The 10,000-nt window shown below is 46.0% G+C and overlaps 1 long non-coding RNA gene across 1 annotated transcript in view; it reads left to right on the top strand.

Moving 5' to 3' along the window:
• LOC126998521 (uncharacterized) overlaps window positions 1-9,465 on the top strand; it is a 100,957-nt gene extending 91,492 nt beyond the window's left edge. Inside the window, exon 5 of the long non-coding RNA XR_007752911.1 lies at window positions 9,407-9,465. This is a non-coding gene — a long non-coding RNA (uncharacterized LOC126998521). The remainder of the gene's footprint in view (window positions 1-9,406) is intronic.
• Window positions 9,466-10,000: the final 535 nt, after the last annotated feature.

The raw sequence follows: 10,000 nt of genomic DNA, 5'->3' as shown, positions 1-10,000 counted from the left end.
GTTGCTGTTGTTGTTGCCGAGTGCCTCAATAGAATGGTCCTTTTGCTGTTGTTGTTGCTGAATGAATGGTCCTGTTGCTGTTGTTGCTGAGTGCCTCAATGAATGGTCCTGTTGCTGTTGTTTTTGCTGAGTGAATGTCCCTGTTGCTGTTGTTTTTGCTGAGCGCCTCAATGAATGGTCTTGTTGCTGTTGTTTTTGCTGAGTGAATGTCCCTGTTGCTGTTGTTTTTGCTGAGTGCCTCAATAGAATGGTCCTGTTGCTGTTGTTGTTGCTGAGTGAATGGTCCTGTTGCTGTTGTTGCTGAGTGCCTCAATGAATGGTCCTGTTGCTGTTGTTTTTGCTGAGTGAATGTCCCTGTTGCTGTTGTTTTTGCTGAGCGCCTCAATGAATGGTCTTGTTGCTGTTGTTTTTGCTGAGTGAATGGGCCCTGTTGCTGCTGTTTTTGCTGAGTGCCTCAATAGAATGGTCCTGTTGCTGTTGTTGTTGCTGAGTGAATGGCCCTGTTGCTGTTGTTGTTGCCGAGTGCCTCAATAGACTGGTGCTTTTGCTGTTGTTGTTGCTGAGTGAATGGTCCTGTTGCTGTTGTTTTTGCTGAGTGAATGGCCCTGTTGCTGTTGTTTTTGCTGAGTGAATGGGCCCTGTTGCTGCTGTTTTTGCTGAGTGCCTCAATAGAATGGTCCTGTTGCTGTTGTTGTTGCTGAGTGAATGGCCCTGTTGCTGTTGTTGTTGCCGAGTGCCTCAATAGAATGGTCCTTTTGCTGTTGTTGTTGCTGAGTGAATGGTCCTGTTGCTGTTGTTTTTGCTGAGTGAATGGCCCTGTTGCTGTTGTTTTTGCTGAGTGAATGGCCCTGTTGCTGTTGTTTTTGCTGAGTGAATGGCCCTGTTGCTGTTGTTTTTGCTGAGTGAATGGCCCTGTTGCTGTTGTTTTTGCTGAGTGAATGGCCCTGTTGCTGTTGTTTTTGCTGAGTGAATGGCCCTGTTGCTGTTGTTTTGATTGAATGGTCCTGTTGTTGTTGTTTTTGGTGAGTGAATGGTCCTGTTGCTGTTGTTTTTGCTGAGTGAATGGCCCTGTTGCTGTTGTTTTTGCTGAGTGAATGGCCCTGTTGCTGTTGTTTTTGCTGAGTGAATGGCCCTGTTGCTGTTGTTTTTGCTGATTGAATGGTCCTGTTGCTGTTGTTGTTGCTGAGTGAATAGGGAATCCTATCTGGTCTGCAATCTGTATGATACATAAAAAAATAACTGCTTGCACAGGATTAGATGCATAGAATTGCATTTCGTACAATATAGAAATCATACTGACAACACGACGATATGTTGGTGCTTCGTGGCTGTTTGAATTTTAGTAACACAGCATCTCAAATCATAAAAATACTTGTTGACGATTTCCTTTTAAACCAAAACCCAGGGATATTTCTGTCTCGAAAGTGGAAATGGAAAGGCTGGCAGAATAGCAAAGTAGCCCTGGGAGTGACGGTGATGCTAAGGAACTGAAGTAAATGTCGTTTTAGCAGTCTTTTGTTACTTTTTTTTCGTGTTATGAAGTTGGAAACCCCTCTAGAATAGTTTGTTACACTTTATCTGTATAAGAATTATTCGTTTTCACAGAACGGTGGTTCTGAAATCAAAGTCGGAACCTTAAAAATTCAAAGGTCGAGGGAGAGCTTTTGGAAACTTATATACCGAGGGTGGCGCGTTCAAGATTCCCAACAACTGTCTTTCGTTAATACCATTGCAACTTGTGTTTAATGGAGCCTCAGAAACCCATTATTACAAACGAAGGGATTTATGGTCCTGCGCATGAAAGAGACAAACGTTTCATAATTAGAAAAAAAGCTAAATAATAGTCCCGATGACATTAGGGCTTCAGTGCATAGGTGAATGCAGCAGCTCGGGGAGTGACAGACAACTCTCCGGACTCGAAATTGCTGCCTCTCTACCTTGGGGTGCATGGAGAGGTCGTTTTGAGGCTGCGGAGTGTATGGGTGTATGGAATCGTTTGTCTGTCTCTGCCTACTAAAATGGAAAATATTCGGGCCTTCGGGATTAGGGTCGTGGTGGGGCTGTGAGGCTGTGGGCGTTGAATTATCGGTGACGCAACAGTGTATTGATTTACTGATTTGTTGGCCTAAATAAGTTGGTATCCAGGGTGTGAAGTTTCAACCAACAGAATGCAGTGCTGCCACCCCCACCACCACCACCACCAGCATGAAGACTTTTTAGTGAACTACCTTGGAATGATGAATGAGCGTGTTTCTTGGCCTGATTGTAGTGCACATTTTTGAAACGAAGGCATTCAAGTGTCAGGGTATGATAAAGGGGAACTATTAATCTTGGAGAAATATGTCGATGGCCGTTACCAACTCCATTTTGATGCGGATTATAATCGAGTGGGTGTTCGGAAAAGAGGAGAAAAACGTAAAAGTGTGTGTGTGTGTGTGTGTGTGTGTGTGTGTGTGTGTGTGTGTGTGTGTGTGTGTGTGTACCTAAATATCTGAAACTAAGATAAATGCCAGAGTTGAAATTTCCTTGGGTCGTATTACAAAACATTTCGGCGCCCAAGAACACCCATTAGAACCCGAATGACCCCCTCTTTGACCTTTATAAATAGTTGATGTGAGAAGCGAAAGTGTCTTAGAATATCAACCCTTGTGTCCTCTCCCGTACAAAGCCGCAACTACGACGCTAACCACGGAACGGCTACCTTACAATAAGAAGGATATTATTTTTTTAAGAACAGAAAATCCCTCGAGGCCTGTCTTCCAGTCTGCAGCACGTCTAAACAGCTTTGTCCCATCTTCTCTCTTCTCAACCGGAGTAATTGAGTTTTACGCGTCTGGGAGTCTGGGAGGGGCTCAAGGGAACGCTGGAGGGGCCTGTGGGTGTTGTAAATTGATTAATCCTGGAATGAACGTTTTTAAGGGCGGGAAGAGTGTCTGTGGGGAGGCTCCTTGCACTCCCCCAGGACAACCACCTCGAGTCTTTAGTTGAAGGGAGGGCCATGTGAGTACCCTCTGCTGATGTTGACGATTATCACACTTTCTCAACAATTCCTCGTCAATGATTATACGTCACAAGAGAATATACCATGATGAGTTTCCGCCTGAATTAGTGGGTGTTCTTAGCGAGTAGGTGCAGCCACAGGGGAAATACTTGTTTTTTTCTGCTGGAGTCCCGGGGTGTTTCAGTAGAGTAGACCAAACGCTATCTATCCTGACTAACCTCTTCTTCAGTATTAGGATCCTTATGTAGTTGGAAAGATCACCACAAACCCTCCCACACTCCTCTCAGTAATACAGTTTGAGAGTGTTGCGGGGAGGCATTTCAATCTTCATATTATTTTTTTTACAACAAAGGAGACAGCTCAAGGGCACACAAAAAAGGAAACAGTAATAAAAAAAAAAAGCCCGCTACTCGCTGCTCCCAAAAAGAATCCAAAGAGATGGCCGAAAGGGGTCAATTTCGGGAGGACCACACCCTTCCTTTCTTTGTACTGTTTTAAGGGGATTGTATAAGACGGGTTATCCATCGCACACCTTCACACACCTCTCGCTCACTATAGCAAAACCGTGGTGTTGCGAGAGATCAGACCACCGTACACCTTTTCCAGTCCCTCCCTTGCTAATCCGAACTGATCTTTGAACGATAGCATTTCATTCACTCTGGAGACGTTTACACTTCTCCCTCATTAATACGAATCTAAGTTATTGCATAGAAGCCTGTCATACACCTTCAAACACCCCTTCCTCACAAATACAATCCTTGGGCGCTGCAGGAAAGCCCGTCATCCATCATAGGGCTTCAAACGCCCCTTTCTCGCCAATACAATCTCGGGGTATTGAGGAATAGCACATGATGGCTCACCTTGACACGCCCTCCCTTCCTTTGAGCAGGCGAGGGAACGAGAGGGTGCAGAAGGAAGGGACGGAAGCATGGAACCAGGCCTCCGGGGCAGCTTCCCCTCTTCAAAGAATTCATCCGGGAAAAAAAGAGAGAAGCTGGGATGGGACGTGAGGGAGTCTATTCCTCACATTAACGGAAATAGCTCACCACCCTCACTCTCATTTCCATAGTACGATGAAACATTTCCTCGCCAAAAGAAGACGTAGCAGAGGGACCTGGGTGGGACGTGGGTGTAAGAGTCTATGCATGCGGGGAGTAAGACAACCCGCCAGTGATAGGGGATGACGGAGCGAGGATGATAATTCAGGGCGGTATGCATGGACAAACACGAGACCCTCACTCTGACCCCTATCCCAGACGTCTGGTGGCCATCCTCTTAAAGCTGCCGTCACCTCCTTGGGCGCGCTCGTGCACACACCCACCCACCCACACACACACACACACACACACACACACACTAATTAAAAGGTGATAAGGGGTAAATAATGTGAAATAACGTATGAGAGACGGTGCAGCGTGTTCGTTTGTTATTTGTGATCTCAGAATTATTATTATTTCCTTTTTTCGTATTATCATTGTTACTGTAGTGGTTGATGTTAGCTTTCTTATAATTATTCAGCTAGCGAACAAGGGTGATATTTAAAAAGGTGTTCAGTGTGTGGTATCATTATAGTTATTGTTGTGTTTGTTGTTGGTATCGGTATTATTACTCAGCAAGCGAATAAATATGATGCTTTTAAAGGTGTCCACTGTGCTCGGTGAGTCAGTTCACTGGAAGGTTAACTCGCTGTCCGGGTGGCGCGCTTCACATACCCTTCGCTTCCACGGCCAACGCGAAATGTTCACTGCTCTTCATTCATTCATTATGCCACAAGAGTAAAAAGTTTCCTTCATTGCGCTGCACATTTGCCTAATTTCAACTTTTTTTGTTCACTTGCTGTTTAATTTCCTCCTCGTCACTTACTCTCATTCTCTTAATTCATTAGTCACGTGTCTGAATCAGGCTTTACATTTGAATAAGTGAACATGCTGCCTCGGCTTTTTATTTCACATGCCAGATAAAAAAAAAAATCACTAGGTATCGCACTACGTTTCACCCCGGAGAGTGATGTAATGATTAAATGCACGTGGATATGTATTTTTACATTCCCTTCGGCTTCACTCTTTGCTTTGCCTTCTCTTTTTCATCGTCTCCTTTATCCCATTCTTTATTTTTTATCCTATTCTTTATCCTACTCTTTATTCCTTTATCCATCCTAGTTTTCATTCTCCTATTCTTTATCCTATTTATTTATCCAATTTCTCCAGCGCCACTATTTGCTTTGCCTCCTATTTTCTGTATCGTGTTCTGTTTCACTCTCCTTATAGTTCAACGTGATTATCATCATTGCCATTGTTACCAGAGACATAGAATAAAAGAGTCTGGCAAACTTGATCACAGGCGTCAGGTTACCAAAAGACCCGCTCGAAATTTATATTGATTCTGATACAATTATGTGTTTTTTGGTGCTGAAAGTATTGAGATCACTACCATACCTAAAGCACAAAAAAACACTATTGTATCAGCATTAATGTAAATAACGCGCATCTCTTTTTGGTTACGACGTGGTGATATGATCAAGTTGGCCAAGCTCTTCTATTGTATGGCTGTGATTGTTAGCAACGCAGCCTTCACCACAACCTCAAACACAGGACAAAGACTCACACAATCCCCTTCCTACAACCCGTGTCAAGGGAGGGAAGTGACTGCTTGGCTGGCTCACCGTGGATAATGTATGGCGCTTATTTTTTGTTTCTTTTTCGGCGCGGACCCCTCAGTCAAGTCCCGTGATTCTTTCCTCCGAGTGTCCATACATTATCCAGTGAACAAAGGCCGCGTCCGAGTGGCGTTCCTATAATTTAGTGGGAAGAGCGTACCCTCGACTTGCTTTCACCGCTGCTCTGTTCATGAGTCCGTCCCCCTCTCCTCCCGCCTCCGTCACGCCCAGTCATCCCATATCAGCGCACAGTAAGAAAATGCTGCGTTTAAATTTGGTTGATACAAGCAAGAATGAGGAATAGTAACCCTTTTTTTGTTTACGGGAAATGTTGAAGTTCGTTTGTTGTATAAACGTTTTCAATGTGCAGTATTAGCGAAAAACGGAAAGCACTACAAAAAAAGTATGCACAAACGTATTTTCATTGTGAGAACTGTTCCCCAAACGGGTTATTTAATTCACATGTTATTTCCTTTCATCAGCCCCATTATAAGGGAACCAGCGTTTCACTAATACATTCAGTAAGATAATGCGTCATCGACTTCGCGTGGTGACCGCCGGCGTAGCAGTAACTCAGGGAATGTCAGTATAAGTGGCGACATGCGTAGGACGAACGAGCCGGGGGCCTCTCGCGCACATGCATCACTAATCTCAAGCAACACTAATGGTTGTATTATTGTTTTTTTTATTGCTACCCCTCACTTAATCGCTGTTCTTCCTCGTTGCAGAGTTTTTCTTTTATACATCTAATTTTATTATATATCGGCAGCTTTCACCGTTGCTCATACGTTGTTGCTACCGCTTTCCCAGCACCGCAGTCTCGTGGCGTCTTTCCATCAGCTCCCACCCGCTCTAAGCTCCAGTGAAGTAGGGAATCAGGAACATCACGGCAAATGCAGCAGTCTCAAGTGGCCTGCGTCCCTGTGTTCATTCCTTGGAGTGGCCACCAATGTGACTAGACCCAAGGCAGCGCTTATCGTAACGCTCTTGCACACGTCATTTATTTTGAAACAATGAGAAGAGATAACATTTTCCGCAGCGTCTGGCAAATAAAAGAAAACACTGACGGTATCTGCAAGCCAGCTTCTGCCGCCCAGCTGGTTTGCAATATTGTCACCATAGTCGACGTGGCAACATGAGTGACAAGTTCATGCATCACGAGATATGCCCTGCCGAAAGTGCTTTGTCTGGTGGCGGGACTGTTTACTTTGCTCTTAATGAACTTTTCGAACATCAGAAGTTCTTGCTTGCTCTGATCTGTCGTCTTGCCGCAGTGTTCTGAGGCTCACTCCCCAAACCCCTCTCACGCTGCGCAACGCATTTTGCTCAGCCTTTACAACCTATACCTTCTATGTACATGTAACCGCTACTTATGTATACTTATGTACTAAGGAGACCCGAAAATACGCTGTATGATGTCTCCAGATGTGATGTCACTAAAATTCTACCACGAGAACACTGAGACCCGCCCGTTACATTTACATAAATTATTGCATTTTGATGTGACGGTTCGGATCGACGTTATGAATCTGTCACGAGCGGCGGCGTCTCAACATGGCTCGTGTGTGCGGCTGCCTCTCCGATGTTGGTCACCGCCACCTACTTGCTACGAGGGGAAACTAACTTGCTAGCGTCCAAACGTCCACGGCGCAATTTCCCGGCCAGGTAAATTGAGGCTTTTCATCACGTTGGCATCGATTTCTTCTCACGATCGTTGCTCAGCGCTCGCCCGCCGCGCCGTGTTTGAGTTAATCGTGTTCGGGAATGTGGTGCATGAAGTAATATTTCCTAACACGAGTATTTCTCATTCCTTATCTTCCTTAGAGGCGCCGAGCTCATTTACAGTAAACGTGTGCATGTATACATACGTTTCAAGTATACGCATTGTTCTGTAGATAAGCAGTTAAGATATGCGGAAACGTAACACACACACACACACACACACACACACACACACACACACACCAGACAGTGACGAGGACAAAAACAAAAGATCGAGATAAAAAGTCGACCATTGAATCTCCACTTCAAACTTCTCCCCGCCCGTTTAGCGCGAGGAAGTGTGTTTTGAATTCCTCGCAGGTAAAAACGTAACTTTCTTGCGCACGGCTGAAAACAAGTTAAGTGCCGAGCATAGGAGGGCCATCACAACAGGAGGCGGGAGGTGAGGAGCAGCTGCCATGTCTCAAGGGACGGGGGTGGGGGGTGGGGGGGGGGAAGGTAAGGATTGGCGCAAGAGACAGAGAGACGAGACGAGATAAACATCATTACTTGATCTTGACTTTCCCGAGCGGGCAGACGGGAGCTTCTTGCAAAATGGTCAACCTGCCTTTTTGTCGGAGTTTGAAGCGACGTTCTCTCTTTATCTGTCTCTGTCTGTCTCTATCTATTTATGTGTCTGTATCTGTCTGTCTGTGTCTGTCTATCTGTCTGTCTGTCTTCCTTGTCCCTGAGCCACCGTATACAGCCCCGCAGGCCATCCTGTCGAAACTTTCCCAACGGTTTTGATCCTCGACCCACTCCACGTCCATTTCAACTCGGATATTTTAGCATCTCTGAATATCCACCGCCGTTTCCCTGTGCACGGAGAGTCGCCCAAGGGTGTAAGAGTACTTGTCACTGCCGCTTCTGAGTACCCCTCACTCTAGACTACTCAGTACACTCTGCGTGGCGTCTCCTCGGAGATGGTAATAGGACATTGCGCTGGACGTGTCTTGCCGTCGTAATTTTCAACTTGGTACGTTATGCAACAAGTAAATGTCCCGGAGACGAGTTTGAGCCAGGAAGGAACTTGCCCCAAACTCTGCTTCGAGGGCAACGCTTAGATCTTATGGCCGTTCCTCCTCTTCTATGAAAACTGGAGGATGGGCCTTCAGGAGTCTGCCTTTCCCACCCTATCCTCCCCCGTCCCTCCCTCCCTCCCCTCCGCCTGTCACGCCGTTACCCCTCCTCATCTCCCTTCTCCCTATCCGCCCGACTCATCTCCCCTCCTCTGTCTTTTCTCTGTCTTTGCCTTTTCACGTTGTTCCTTCTCTGCCCATTTCTCATTTCCCCTTCCCTTGCCCTCTCCCATTCCTCACTCATTTCCTCTCTCCTGTCCTTCCCCAACCCTTCCTCTCTCCCCATCGCTTGTCCTCTCTCTTTTCCCCTCCCTCTCCTCCACTGTGCCTTCCCTATCCCCCCTTCCTTTGTGGTTCCCCGTCCCTTTCTTTTCTTTTCTCCATCGTTCTTCCCTCTTTCTTCCTCCGTCCCTTCTTCATATCTCCCTCCCCTTCTTCGTCTTTCCTCCCTCGATCTTCTATCTCTTCCTTCCTTCCTTCCTCATTTTCCATCCTCCTTCCTCGTCCCAGTGAGGAGCGTGATGCGCGGCGGGAAGGTTTCAGGAATGACAAGCAGGGGTGAAGTGCCCCGGGGAGAAACTTATTATAAGGGAGCGCAAGTTAAAGGCATGTTTCCGTAACGTCACACATTTGCGAGTGGCTTCGGATGTAACGGCCTGGGTTTATGCCCCGCGGAGACGACATCCCGTCCACTTACTGCAGACAAATATGAACTTCACACACACACACACACACACACACACACACACACACACACACACACACACGCACACGCACACACGCACACGCACGCCCCAGCTTCCCCCCTCCACACACGCCGGGTTGGTTGCTTGCTAGCTTTATGATATCCGTAACAAACTTGTAGTGGTGGAGTATAATCTCTTAACACATCCTATTACTGTGTTTCAGAAAGGAGAGACGGCAGTTCACTCCCTAGGCTCCACGCTGACGTGCCCCACGTGCTGGCTCTGCCTTGGTGAGTGTTGCTGTGTTTTGACGTTCATTATCCTTCTTCTTCTTCCCCTTCTTCGTTCATTACCCGTCTTTCGCGTATGATTTTTCGGGTTAGCGTAACATTGCTGAAGTATATACGTCAGAAGTGCTGCTTTATTCGCACTACAATGAAAGAAAAAGGAGCAACAGATGATTCATATCCCTACTCTCCTTTGATTAAGTTTCGACTTATGTTAAGTAAAGGGAACTGATGTTGATCGCAAAGATTTGATACGAGTGGCCAAAATCAATTGTTTTATCTGCTCTGGCGCTGATGCTGACCCTGTGCCGTACTAATTAAAACTCCAAAAGTGAAGTTTCCCATTCAGAAGAGAGATTCCTCAAAGGTTTACTTTTAATTATTTTAAATTGGGAGCTCACTCTTGAAATTCCTTAAAAACCGCAGACAATGTAAAAGTCCTCGGCAGTGTAAACCAACTCGATATTGGGAACAGTAGCGAACTAACGGCGCACACGCATAAATTATCATCTGTGACAAGGTGTGCCAGC

This window comes from Eriocheir sinensis, chromosome 14, assembly GCF_024679095.1.
Source record: "Eriocheir sinensis breed Jianghai 21 chromosome 14, ASM2467909v1, whole genome shotgun sequence".
NCBI classification, from domain to species: Eukaryota; Metazoa; Arthropoda; class Malacostraca; order Decapoda; family Varunidae; genus Eriocheir; species Eriocheir sinensis.
The sequence above is the reverse complement of the archived record's forward strand: the minus strand, read 5'-3'. Positions and strand labels throughout refer to the sequence as shown.